This window comes from Lissotriton helveticus, chromosome 2_1 (assembly GCF_964261635.1).
Source record: "Lissotriton helveticus chromosome 2_1, aLisHel1.1, whole genome shotgun sequence".
NCBI classification, from domain to species: domain Eukaryota; kingdom Metazoa; phylum Chordata; class Amphibia; order Caudata; family Salamandridae; genus Lissotriton; species Lissotriton helveticus.
Window position 1 is genome coordinate 579,782,850 of NC_136059.1, and position 14,709 is coordinate 579,797,558.

Sequence of the window (14,709 nt, forward strand, 5' to 3'; positions counted from 1 at the left end):
CTCGACCATGATCTCCCGGGTGTTGGTTGGGGAAGCACTGAAAGACAGCATGTCTGCCCCCGCATTGGGAGCATTCATGTTTAAATTTACAATACTGGCGCACACAGGAACCTCTGTTAAAGCTCCAACATGCTCCAGTTGTGGGCAACTGTCCCCGTCCGATGCCACCCGCCCCCTGTGTGGCGGGACGCTGAGAAAAGGGCCGGTAAGGAATCGGCAACCCACTTGCTGTATGGATCGTGTTGGCGGAAGAGTGACCAGACAGCCACTGTAACCACAACTCCTGATCAACCTCCCCCCATGGCTTATCGTGGAATAAACTCATTCGCGCCCGAAACTCTTCATCGTAGTTCAGCCACGCATAACCCCCTGCCTGCAAATGCGCCCTTCTAATGACATCTACATACTTGAACAGCGAAACCGCCCTCTCAGGGTAGCGTTCACAATATACGCTGGCATATATAAGAAAGGCCGCTGTCCAGTTTTCTATTGTTTTCGGTACTTTGGGACGTCGGGACAATTCGGCCTCCTCCTCTTTAGAACCTTCCTTTGCTTGCAGTTCCCTATGAAGGAGCCTGAACACATCTACGTACTCATGGTCCCAAATACGCTGCCTAGTTCTGTTTGACAAATGTATGCCCAATGGCATGGACACCCCCATGTAAGGCAGTTTCGTACCACTCACTCTAGGCATCTCACTCTGTTCTGAACTAGTAACCGATGAACCTGGGCTGTCATTCCCCGGCCTCCCCCCATGCCCCAATGCTGCTTTTACGCTTTCACCTTGTTTTGACCCCAAGCCGTCCCCCACATCCCCTCTCCCTTGACCACCCTCTGCAGGCGCCCCACCTGAACCACCAGCCAACGGCCGTGTCCAAGCAGCCCACCAGTCTGGCTTACCTGCTGGTAACTGCGCAGCCCGTTGCCGAAATTCTTCCAGACCATCACGCCAATGATGTCCGCTTTGATTCCCGTGTGCCGGCGAGAGAACCGCTCCAGAACTCTGTAACACACTGGCAGAAGTTAATCTCCTCCCATCCCTCCCTGCCCCAACTCTACCACCATGAGACAGACCACCTCTTGTCTCATACTCATTCTCTTTATTATAATCACCATCATCACCTTCAAAGTGCTGTTCATTTTCCAACATTGCAAAACTCATACCTGGCCTATTGCCAGACGCCAAGTTGATAGAACCACTTTTAAAATCTGACGCAGGCCTCCGTGCAAAGCGCCCAGTCGCTGGTAGTAAATCCGCACTAGATCCGCATCTCAAAATCGCCCCCCCCCCCTAAGCACCGCGCTCTGCGGTGCCGTCGGAGAATAACAGAACTGCTCATCTGGTACCAGACCAGCAGCCTCAGAAAAGTACTCGCCGCTCGAGCGAGGACCCGCACCATACTTACCTACCACCTGAGAAGATGAAGCACCCGCCCTCTCCGGCACAGGCAATTCTGTGTGTTCCACCCACACCCATTGGCCCTGCGGAACCGCAGACCCCGTGTTATAAATTACCTGAGGACACCCAGCCGGGTGCCTGGCATTGGGGAACACTGCAGTGGCTTCCTGCACCTGCCTGCCCTCTCCCCTGCCACCCTTGTCACCCCATCTCCCACCCCTGAATTGCTTGGCTCGAGGTTTCCACCCCAAACCTCCCAACCGTTGCTCATCCTGTGAAACTAAAAAATCACATGTTAAATCTACATTAAACTCCTCCTCAACCAATTGTCTCGGGGGGCCTCTAGGCCGGGGAACAAGAATGTTCTGGCAGTCCACGAAAGCAACCTGCGGAGGGTGCTCATCGACATCAGGTACGCCTCCCTCGACATCCTCGCCTTCCTCAACACCTGATAGTTCATACTCCTCAGACTGGCTATTGCTGGAGTAGTCCACTAACATCGGACTCCTCCTGTCAGCTTCTACATCCGGCGCTATGTCAATGCTCCTGACAATCGCCTGTTGCACTGATGCCCTCCTACGTATGCTCGAAGCAGCCTTCATGCTGGGTCGTGACACAGCCTCACCAATCTCCTGAGATGTAGTAGCGCGCAGCGCCTCCGAATCACTGGCCGCCTCGCCTGCAATCAGCTGGACCTGAGACACTCGCGTGTCAAAACCTCCACCAGCGCTGCCTCCGCGCCTGCCAGCCCTACGGCTGGGCGGTGCCACACTTAAAGTACGAGCCCCCCGAAACTCACTAGGGAACGATGACGAGCGCGGGGGAGGCAGCTTCTTACCCCGACTTCCTCTGCTCGTCGAGCGCGCTCTCCTGGCTCTTGCCGCCGGCATCTTCCTGCCTCCGTCCTCTTCCTGGGGATTATGATGCACCGGCTGGCAGGCAGCCACCGCTCGTGACACACCCTCAGCTGCCAAGCGACGTGGACGCTTAATAGACACTGAGGTATCCAGCACAGCGCCCGGCCTCAGCAAGTCGCTCCTTCCCACAGCCACTAAAGCTCGAACTGCCTCCAAGGCAATATCTTCAGCCGACATTCTTCGTTTGCTGACAGAAATTCTCGTCGAAAAATCACTCACACAAGTGTAAATGACAGCTCTGACAGGATAAGAACAGCGACGCCTCAAAAGCGACACCACCTTTCCTTTCACTCGCTCAGAGTGACGTCAGCCCTCCCTCCCCTCCCTTCCCTTGAACCTAACCCCTCCCACCACCCAATCAGGGCGCGTGAGGTCGTCCCTCGCGCGAAATACCCCAGGGGGACATTGGCTTTGCCAAGTGCCCCTGGGGGCCCATTGGGCTACATCTGGCTGATATTTGGGCTACATTTGTTTTTTTTTGTCTCTGGTGGCCATCTTTGGGCTACATTGGGCTACATTGGGCTACATTTGGGCTCTAACATATATATAGCCCAATGTAGCCCAATATATATTGTTCAAAGTGAATTTTCGTAAAAACCACTGGAGCATATATCTTGAGACATAGCAAAGGCACATCGGGCTACCAGTCCCTACAATTTTGCCAAGTTTTGTTGTGGAAATCCATTCAGCCGTTCGAGCTAAAAGTGAGTCCAACCGCCCTATGGAAAACTCAATGTTAAAAACACGTTTTGGGACCCCCCTTTTTTCTCGGCCCCCGCTTGACGAACCCCTCCAAACTTGCAGGGGACGCTCAGAAACAAAATGTGCCATTTCCCTGATAATTTCAGCCAATTCCGTCCATCAACGCCAAAGTTATTCAACATAGAATTTTCAGAATCCCTATTCAAAAAAATCCTAACTATATATACCTACTGGCGACCGCCAGTAGGTAATATATATATATATATATATATATATATATATATATATATATATATATATATATATATATATATATATATATATATTTTTTTTTTTTTTTTCCAAACCCTTTCTGCCTGAGAAAGGAACAAGCCTGTTTGCCCCCTGGTGGGCGCCTCGTTAGGCTAATTTTTAGCATGCCGGTCAATGTAGTGCGCTGTAACCTCCTAATTTTTACCCTCCAGTGGGCGCTGCTGTTAAAAGTCATGCTCCAGTTTCCACATTTTCCCACACCGGAATCCCCAAGCAATGTGCATTTTTAAAAATTGCTCGGGCCCCCAAACCAAAGTCCAGTCCTTGGGAGCACCAAAACACCCTATGTGTTTCCACTTCAACAAGAAAGGTCCGTTTTCGGGTGATTACTGGCGCTGGTTCACAGGAGGTGCGTCGCTCAGGGCTGGACCAAGCCACATAAATATTTCCAAACCCTTTCTGCCTGAGAAAGGAACGAGCCGCACTCCTTCCGATGTTTCAAAGATTTTATTTCCAAAGTGGCATTTCCTTCCTAATGCATTTCGGTCACATCTTGACCTTCATCAGAGGGGAGCCACAGCAACTCGAGGTAAAGCCAGCACACCAACACTACGATTGCTGTTTAAATATTCAGTGTTTGCCCCCTGATGGGCGCCTCGTTAGGCTAATTTTTAGCATGCCGGTCAATGTAGTGCGCTGTAACCTCCTAATTTTTACCCTCCAGTGGGCGCTGCTGTTGAAAGTCATGCTCCAGTTTCCACATTTTCCCACACCGGAATCCCCAAGCAATGTGCATTTTTAAAAATTGCTCGGGCCCCCAAACCAAAGTCCAGTCCTTGGGAGCACCAAAACACCCTATGTGTTTCCACTTCAACAAGAAAGGTCCGTTTTCGGGTGATTACTGGCGCTCGTTCACAGGAGGTGCGTCGCTCAGGGCTGGACCAAGCCACATAAATATATATATATATACCCAGAAAGCCACCGTTGCCGCTCCTACTCGTCCTGGGTGCTCACTCCTGCGGTGGTGAGCCGCATATCATTCAGCAACAGAAGCATACATAAAGAAGCATACATTGTCATGCCCCCAAACGGAAAGCACTCATGGGTGTAGTTTCAGCAAAAGACTTTATTTTGCAGACCCCCCTGCACTGAGAGACACATTTCGCCTTGCAGCTTTTTCAATGTCAGTTTCCCTGTGCAAAAACTGCAGTATTTCCCACAGTGTGTCACATGATCTTACAATAACATAAATGATGGACTCACATTTCATTACTAACCAAATTCATGGTGACTATGTTAGATGATGTTTTTTAGTTACACTGTTGTTGTATCACCATAAGAAGTGTATAAAGCGCTCAAAGTGAATACATTTTAGAACCATCGGTACAGAAGGGGGCAAAAATTAATCAATTATGTAATTACTATTTAATTTCAACTTCATTCTAAACATTAATTTGTTGATTAGCAAAATACCTAATAACATATATGAGAAAAAAAATATTTTGGAAAGTTTTTTGTTACCCCTTCACATCAGAATGAAGCCCTGAAAGGGCAAATGACAGCGTTATCATTGGAGGATCTACTGTCACCCCAATATTTTTCAGTTTTATTTCCAAAATTGATTTCAAACAGTAAATGCCCTTTCATTCCAAATGGACCCACAGCTCCTCGTCGTTATTCAATCCTATGGGAGTCTTCGTTTGGAGGTCGATGATATATTTGGACTCCAACACCTGCAATTTCTTCATTCTATCACCCCCTCTTTAATCTGTGGAAAAGTAAATTTTGCCATGTTCTGTGTCCCTACGCCTCATCCATCATATGTTATGTGTGCATGACCAATATGCATATGTTATTCCCCATTTCTGATTAAAGACGCAATTACAGTTGTGTCCACCTCTAGTATGTTAGTTTCCAGTCCTCGTGAATACTACGAATATCAGGCCTATGTAAGTAATGTTGCCACGTTTCTCAGTGTGCACGTTATTCAATTATAAAGTCCCCGTTTCCAGGCCTCAAAAGGGCCCGGATCACAGATTCAGCTCCTGTCTCCTGAAAGCCTCGCTGAGGAGCGATACAGCCCCCACCTGTATCCTCGACCCTTCACTTACTTCCTGCCTTGCAGTGCTCGGTGCACCCCGGCTCTGCCTCTGAGTCTGCCAAAAGTATGTTATAGTTCCAGTTATCAGTTCAGTCCTCCTCTTCTGCATTCCTAAGCTACTGAACTGCATCAATAGTTTCCGTCATTGTCTAGCCTTCTCGTCTCCATGTTAGAGAAATACTGTATTTAATGGTCATTTAGTATTCTTCATCACGCACTACATGTAGAATAATGCATGGTCCAGTCTTAGAATCAAGTTAGCTTTTCCCCTCATGACTTCTAGTTTATATCAACATGTTCCCTAAACATTAGATACCAGATAGGGTTTAGGTACATGTCGCTCCGACCCTCCAGACTCTAGTCTCTGCTCCTAGCACAGAGTTCGTAGCCCCCAGCTTCTCCTAGTAATACGTCATTGCTAGTTTTCGCGCACCATTAGGTTAGAGGTCCCGGCTCCTTAGGTAGCCCCCTCCAATGTTTCCGCCCATTCATGACATATTCTGTTACGTTTTGCACCACATGTCTATGTATACGCCCAGTTACACCCAGTTACACCTCTTATTTCTCTTATCTCTCGCGACTGCTACGCGTCACGCCTTCTGCTCCACCCACTGCTACGCCTACTGCAATGTAATGCTATGTGTTTGCGCTATGTATATATGCCTGTGTTTTGTTATTGAATGTTAGCGCGCTCATCCTAGACCCAGCCCCGGCAGCTGCCGGGCCTTATTGTCCTATTCCCATGCAGGTTGTCCTGATCCTGTCCTTATGCTGTAATAAACCTGCAGAAACTCCTACTACCTCGAATCTTGACTCTTATTTATTGAGCTATCTGTTATGCTATAAGTCTAGTCAAAAATAGGGTATTATTTATTTATTTACCACATAATGGCGCCCGAACAGGGACTTGCCCTTTCCCCACGCGTCGGTGAAGCCACGCCGACCCCCTGACCCTCTGCAGTCGTGACGGAACCATACTGGCCAAGTGCAGATATTTCTGCTTCAAGTATCCCTCAGGCCCACGGAGGAGACGGAGGAGGCGGTCCAGCATCCGAACGAGACGGTGGAGGAACGCGGCGAGTCCCGACCAGAGCCCAAGCCGAGAGTCCAAGGTCCGAGGTATCCGGAGGCCCACCCGTAACTGAAGTCCGAAGTCCGAAGTCCGAAGTTCGTCGTCGTAGTCCAGTCCCGTCCGAGGCCTTCCGTTCCGTGCTGCCCGGTGAGTACCATTGCTGGGGTAGTGTCTAGACAGGGTCAGTCTAAATTGACTCCTGGTCCGTGGGTTGGTGGTACCCAAGCCCACAAACGAAGTGTTCACCTAGGTGGATACGGGTCTTGATGCGTTCCTTTATGGGACCGGTATGTTCCGTACTGTTACAGCAGTGCATCCAGTAACTCTAGTCTGTTCCGTTCTCGAGAATTCTGTTCTGTTTCTGTTTTCAGTATTTTCAGGTAGTATTCTGTTCGAACTGTTATGTTATGATATTGTTTAATGTATTTCCAATGTCGTGGTATGCCTGAATTGTTTTCCCAATTGTTATTGTTTTTTCGTGTATTGTATTGTGTTCCGATTCAAGTTTAGAATGCCGCTCTTTTCCAAGTTACGTCAGTTAAAAACTAGAAAGGGTCTGCTGGAAGCAGCAGTTCCTGTTCCGCCTAGGGACAGTCCAGGTCACTTTATGTATCAGAAACATGGCATAAGCGCCATATTGTATCTAGATTTATGGGTAGAGTATACCAAACAGTTAGAAGAAAAGTATAGATGGCCCGTATCGGGTACATGGGATGCCGAATGTATCATGCGAGTAGAAGAAGCATTATGGAAAAAGAAAGCCAGACAGTCACAGAAAGATGCCATCGAGTTATGGCGTAAGGAAGCGCATAGAAGAACGGAAAAGGAAGTCAGAAAGTCAGAGTTAAGTAGAGAATCCCAAGAACGAGCTCAAGAAAGAGAATTAATCGAGATAGGTGAACAAGTCAAAGCCGAACAGTCAGACAGACAGAGGCATGCCCTTATTAAGGGTATGTACCCTCTCCTTGCCGAAGGCTTGCCAAAAGCGACCCCAGAGGCACCCAGTAATTTCCCACCACCATTAGTTCCGACCAAGCTACGTCACAAACCGACCGCAGCTGATATTTTTATTTCGTCCTATTTGGACGACACAGTTCCAGAATATGCCAATCCTGTTCGCGCTCCGCCTGTCCCTGTAAATCAGGCACTTCCCGTTCCTCCAGACACCGGAGTACCTGTTACGGTACCCCCGGGTCAGCCTGCCATACAAGTTCAGCCCACGTTACAATTACCGACCCTGCAAGCACGAAGAATGTCAGTCGACGATTCTAGTCTAGGGGCCGTAGGAGGAGGTCCTCCTCAAACCCCGCCGCCACACAAGCGTTTATCAGCACTCGAATTACATGCTCAAGCATCACAGCGTACTCCTAAAAGTAATAAGTCTGTCACAGAAATCAGACAAGCCCTTGCCGAATGTGTCTATGACGCAGTCCCAGGCGAGTATAATATGGTTTTATATTCCGTACGTGTAAGGAGGGTGACCGAGTATCTAGTCACCTTACCAAATATGAAAGAAGATCTAGACAGAATATATCGTTTCATCCGTACAGGGGATGATCCAGAAAGTATTGGCGAGATTATGTCTCAAAGGAAAGCCGAGATTCAGCTCATGATATTAAAGTTCCTGATCAATTGTCTAATAAGAGAACAAGATTACCCGTCTAAAGATCCCGCCGAAATGAGAATTCTAACAAGGTGGAGTGATAATATAGCCGAGGGTAAGCACAAGACCAAAAGCCATGGAAAGTATGTACAAGAAAATTCGTAAAGAAGTAATAAGGTTACACGAACAGCGTAAAGCAGCACAAGTAAGCGAGAAAGAAAGTGTCTCTGATCCTGAAGAGGAAGACGAGAATCCCGCCAGAATAGCGTACGTAGGAAGATCCAGATTCCCAGATCGCCATTTACGTCCAGAACCTAAGTCTATGTTTCATCATCCAGCACCAGAACGAGGTTCTCTAGAACAAGTATTTCAAGCTACCGATCACATTCTGAAATCACGAGTCGGTTATAGCGAATTAAGTACCATGCACGAACAAGAACTAGCCCGATCAGCAGTCCGATGGATTACTGATTCTACCACTTTTCCAGACGAAATAGTGGCACAAATGTTTCTGAAATTGCCCCCAGCCGAGCAACGACTGGTGGGTATGTATATGATCCAGCACCTCATTACTCAGTATGAGGGTCAACATTCTGATCCAGGCCCGTTGCATGATATCCTGAACGAGTTACTCCAGTACAGATGGAGAGGTCTAGGTACCGATTTAATTAGTGTCATTCTAGAACAGCGCCACAAGTATAGAACGTTCCTGAACCCGCATTTTGTTCATGTCTCACCCCCAGAAAGTAAACCATTCTACATAGACAGACAGAATCCGCTACGAGAAGTCCACCCAGTCCAAGGGGCGGGTGGCGTAATGCAACGAGTGTTTGTATACACTCCGATATCAAAGATGGAACTTCTTGAAATGAAGAAATTAATCCCCTGTCATGACAAAGATCCAGCAGGGTTCCATAGAGAATTAAAAGACATGCTCCGTATGGGAGAATACACTTACCCAGATATCATTAAAATGTTAAAGGTCCTGCTACCCGCAGGGGTGTATGAAAAGTTAAAGGAAAAAGAATGGGAGGTGGGAGAGAAAAAGATCGATTGGACAGCTCTAGAAGCTGAAGACAAGGCACGAGTACCAGGTACCGGTCTTGGAGATAAATGTAAAGAATTACCAGAGTTATTGATTCAAGTTTTACCCAGATTATTGACAACTAGGAAAGAAGACTGGGATGCAATCTCAGCCTGTAAACAGAAACAAGAAGAGGATATTAGTGATTTTTATTCTAGATTTGAGAAATGTTTCAGTATTAACAGTGGTCTCAAGACAAGTAGTGAGTCATACCCTCATCTTTTCGTTACCAAATTAGTCGAGAATTCAAGTCCACAAATTAAAAACCGAGTTTTGAAAGTCGAAAGCACCTGGCAAGCAAATACTCCGTCCCAGATGCTCCAGATGCTTCAGTATCACCAGAATAGAATTAGAGAAGAGCAAGAACACGAAAGAAAACGTATGAAAGACACGAAAATGAAAGTGCTAGTTGCACAATCTATTCCTCAAGACAGTCAGAAGAGGGGTCCGAATCAAGCCAGTCACCCTGCAGCTCCCGTTAAAGGGAACTGCAATTATTGTAAACAGCCAGGTCATTTTATAAACGAGTGTGCAGTTCTGAAACACAACATAGCTACTGGTAAGACTAAAGAAAGACCACGTCCGCCGAGACAAGAACAAGTTTCACAGACTCCCCAGCTACAGAATGCACTACAGACAGTTACAGTATCGCAGCCTATTGCTGCAACACAGCACGTTACATCGCAGATGTACCAGTATGCACAGTCCGAGTATCCAGAGTACCAGTCATATTCATGAAACAGCCTAGAGAGGGAGGTAGGCTTGCCTCTCATCGAGATACCTGTAGACCAAGAAGGTCCCTATGTTCATAGTCAAGTATTAGGGAAAGACAGAAAGTTTCTGATCGATACAGGGGCAAGTAGGACCACAATTAGTCATGCCGAAGTTCCAGGGGCTCCGCTCTCAGGCTCAAGAAATGTTTCCCTTGGATTTTCAGGAAAACCCATAGTTAATGAAATATCTAAGCCAGTTACTCTAGAAGTAGGTCCATTGTCCCGTACTACTGATCTGTTACTTACTAAGTCATGTCCAGAAAATCTATTAGGTATTAAGACACTGAAAGAATTAGGTGCAGTTATTTGCTGTTCCCCAGAGGGAATACGTCTGTTCCTACGTGACTTTAAGGGTCACTATGTATTACGAGATTTTGATTCAAGATTGTCTAATGTTCCGCAGCATCTATGGGCGCAAGGTCCAACTGATGTAGGTTACATGCAAATCACACCCCATTGTGTGACTCTCAAACCAGGTGTAGTGTTACCACGAATCAGGCAGTACAGATTGCCACCTGAGGCTGTAGCAGCCTTATCCAAAATTATTGACGAGCTCAAGGCTCAAGGAGTAGTTGTAGAAACTGACTCCAATGTATGCAATTCTCCGATCATTCCAGTCATGAAACGTACTGATCCAAATGCACCCCCAGTATATCGATTAGTGATTGATTTGCGAGAGCTTAATAAATGTATTATTCCTCAGTACCCAGTTGTCCCAGACATTTCTTCCCTGTTAACAGCCATTGATTCCGAAGCCATGTTTTTCACTGTTATTGACCTCAAGAATGCATTTTTTAGTGTTCCAATTCATCCAGACAGCCAGTTTCTTTTCGGATTTTGTTTAAATGGAAGGAGCTATATGTTTACACGCGCTCCTCAAGGTTTCACAGAAAGCCCTAGTATTTACAGTCAAGCACTCAAGAGACAACTAGACAACATTCACATGCCAACTGACACTGCCCTGCTCCAGTATGTCGATGATCTACTGATCACAGCCCGTTCTGAACGTGCTTGCGAGCGAGCATCACTTACAGTTCTGTATTTTCTAGCCGAGATGGGGCACAAGGTGTCACCTTCGAAGCTTCAATTCTGTGTCCAGCAAGTGGTATACTTAGGACACTTGCTGTCCAAGAGGGGTAGGCAGTTGACACCCGACCGTATCCAGTTAATAGCGAGTCTTCCCCAGCCCAGAACCCAGAAGGAGGTACGTGCCTTTATCGGCCTTACTTCTTATTGTAGACAATGGATTCCCCAGTATGCATTCCTAGCCAAGCCACTGATACAGTTAACGACACAGGAGGCAGCCGTATCGACTGTCCTCCCTTGGACATCTGACCATACACTTAGTTTCAACGAGTTAAAGAAAGCCCTATGTCAAGCTCCAGTTCTAGCTACACCGAACTACAGTAAGCCTTTTACACTTTTCGTTACTGAACGCGAAGGTACAGCATTATCTGTCCTCACACAAGATCAAGCAGGTCAATACAAGCCCTGTGCTTATTTTTCGAGCACATTAGATCCAGTCGCCCAGGCGTTGCCTGCGTGCCTCAAGTCAGTTGCAGCCACAGCACTAGCTATCAGACAAAGTGATTCTATAGTTTTAGGACATTCCCTGACAGTACAGGTCCCACATTCAGTAGAAGTTCTTTTAAACCGAACACAAACTCAGCACTTGACAATTGCACGTTTAACAGGTTATGAATTGACACTGTTCCAGCCACACATAGAAATTAGACGCTGCAACGTCCTGAATCCTGCTACACTGTTACCATCAGTTAGTTCAAATCCAGACCCACATGATTGTGTGGAAGTAGTTAACATTACGACAAAGCCAAGACAAGACCTGACAGACATTCCGTTACCAGATCCTGACCTGACACTTTATGTGGATGGTTCATGTATGAGAACTAGTACAGGAGAACTAGTCGCCGCGTATGCAGTGACTACTGACACTGAAGTTATTGAAACACACCGTATTGATACTCTGTCCGCTCAAGCAGCAGAGCTAGTCGCTCTGACACAAGCCTGTATACATGCCAAGAACCTGAAGGTTAATGTTTACACAGATTCACGTTACGCATTCGGAGTTGTACACGACTTCGGAGTGCTCTGGCAGGAGAGAGGTTTTATGACTTCTCATGGAACCAAGATTCAGCATGGTCTCCTTATTCAAGCCCTGTTAGATGCCATACATTTATCGACATCTATTGCTATCATGAAATGCAAAGCACATACGAAAGTTACTGACATTATTTCCCAAGGTAATGATTTAGCAGACCGCACAGCCAAGCTTACAGCACAGACTCCAGACATCCCAGTTAATATGACACATACTCCAGATCCGATTACATGCATGACAGTTAAGGACCCTACTCAAGATGTCATAGATATCCAGTCACATGCTACTCCTGATGAAATCAAGAAATGGTCTGTACAAGGAGGGGTCCAGACAGATCAAGGATGGTTAACGAAGGGTAGAGCCACATGGTTCCTCCCCGATTCTATGGTTCAAGTCATTATCAATACCGCACATAGTCCAGCACATTTAGGAGAAAAAGCTATGTTAGACAGTATCCAGAACATTTGGTTCAACAAGCATTTACGAGCTGCAGCCAAGCAGAAAGTCCGTACCTGTATGATATGTTGCCAGTTTAATCCAGGTAAAAGTGTCCCGGTGGAACAAGGTGGTTTCCAGCCCCCTGACCACCCTTTTGAGGTCCTCCAGATGGATTATATTCAAATGGAGCGATGTCGAGGTTTCAAGTATGTCCTTGTAGTTGTATGCGCCTTGTCCAGATGGACAGAAACATATCCAGTCCCAGATTACACAGCCGCGACCACTGCCAAGCAGTTGGTTCGTGAATTCTTCCCTAGATATGGACTCCCTAGAGTCGTATATTCTGATAACGGCCAGCCATTCTCATCTGAACTCATGAAACACGTTTCCCTTTTGTTAGGGTACCAGTGGAAGTTCCATTGTGTACGCCATCCAGAAGCAGCTGGACTAGTCGAAAGGCATAATCAGACTCTGAAAATCCGTATAGCAAAAGTATGTAAAGACAAGGGTGTGGATTGGTTAGTAGCTTTGCCAGTCGCTCTGTTTTACATGCGTATGGTCGCACATTCCAGATCAGGTCTGTCCCCGTATGAGGTCGTTTTCGGCCGCCCCCCTAACATGTGGGGTACTCCTAGACCCCGAAGTATTACCGATGTTTCATGTAATATGCTGACAGATTACCTAGCTTCCTTGATGTCTGCCCTCAACTCATGTCGTTCACAGGTTGCCGCCGCATTTCCAGACAATACCGAGGTGGCACCGCACGAGATCGTTCCAGGCTCCCTTGTGCTGATCAGAAATTTCGACAGATCAAGTCCGCTGGAACCACGTTGGAAGGAGCCACGTCAGGTCCTCTTGACCACCCGAACTGCCGTCAAGTTGGAAGGCAGGAAGGGGTGGGTCCACCTTTCTCATGTAAAACTTTTCAAAGGACCGAAACCAGTCTTCAAAAGCATTTCTAAGAACATTTCCCAGGATTCGAAGGATTGCCAGAACATTGTTTTAAAGGACTGTCCCGCACAAGACTTTATTACAACCCCTCCCTTGTTAGAGAAAACTCCGCAACAGGAGTATAAGTTAAAGCTCAGGTCTAATAAGTCAGCCAGTTTGATTGTATAAGTCCTCCCCTAGGTGAAACGGTTAGACTGTTTCTGACATGTATAAAATAGACCCCCATAGTGAGAGAGTCAGTCAAAGCTCAATCAAATGTATCGTTTTTCTGAGTTTCATATTATTTCTCAGCATAATGATTTCCTGCACCAGCTATGCTTTCTATCTGTGTTTTTCAGTTCCTCATGTAAATATGTCTGCTCATGCTACAATAGAGCACACGTTTAGTGATCTGCCTCCTCACGAATATGCATACCGCCTCGCCATGCGTAATAACACATTTATCCGTATGTTACATTATTCACACCAGACCAGCAATGCCACTAATTGTTGGGTGTGTGGTCGACTCCCCCCTTTCCAGACACCGAAGGGAGTTCTGCCACTCTTTCCTTATCCATTCTCACACAATGGTTCGTGTGGAGCATGGTCCACGCTAACGTCATCCTCAACAGATATGTCTTTTCTTAACAGTACATGTTTCCCAGACAAGCAAGGTTTCCCCCACAGAACAGGTTTAGATTTAGAAAATGAAGTATATAATTTAGGAAATTATTCGTCGAATTTCATGGTTCTGAATGTTCAGTCTGATACTACTCCAGACTCACCCGCTATTTCAGTACTACCAGTCAAAGGCGAATTATGTGTCCGTAGTTATGGTTCTGTATATATAGGTCATAGTGAATGTACTACTGTTATCCAGTATAGTGACAGTGGGAAATCTATTTTCAAAGCTTCACGTCATTCTTATTTTATTTGTGGTCAAACTGCATATGTCCGTCTGCCCCTCGATTGGGAGGGAACCTGTTACATTGCTTTCCTACTGCCACCTGTTTTTCTAGCCCCACCTGACTATCATAGGAATTCTTTCTTAGTACACACTAGACACAAGAGAAATCTCCCGATTGTCGATTATACTGAAACTGCCGCAGAGCAATTCATTGATATAGATAAAGGTGTTTTCCCTTATTTAGGTACAGTTGTAAATAGTAAGCTTATTCGTAGGTTAACAAGAACCCTTGAAGCAGTAGTAGATGAGACTGCCTCCGCTCTAGGTAACTTAACTGAAGAGCAATCCTTTATGAGAATTGTCGTTTTACAGAATCGTCTCGTCCTTGACGTCATACTGGCCGATAGGGGCG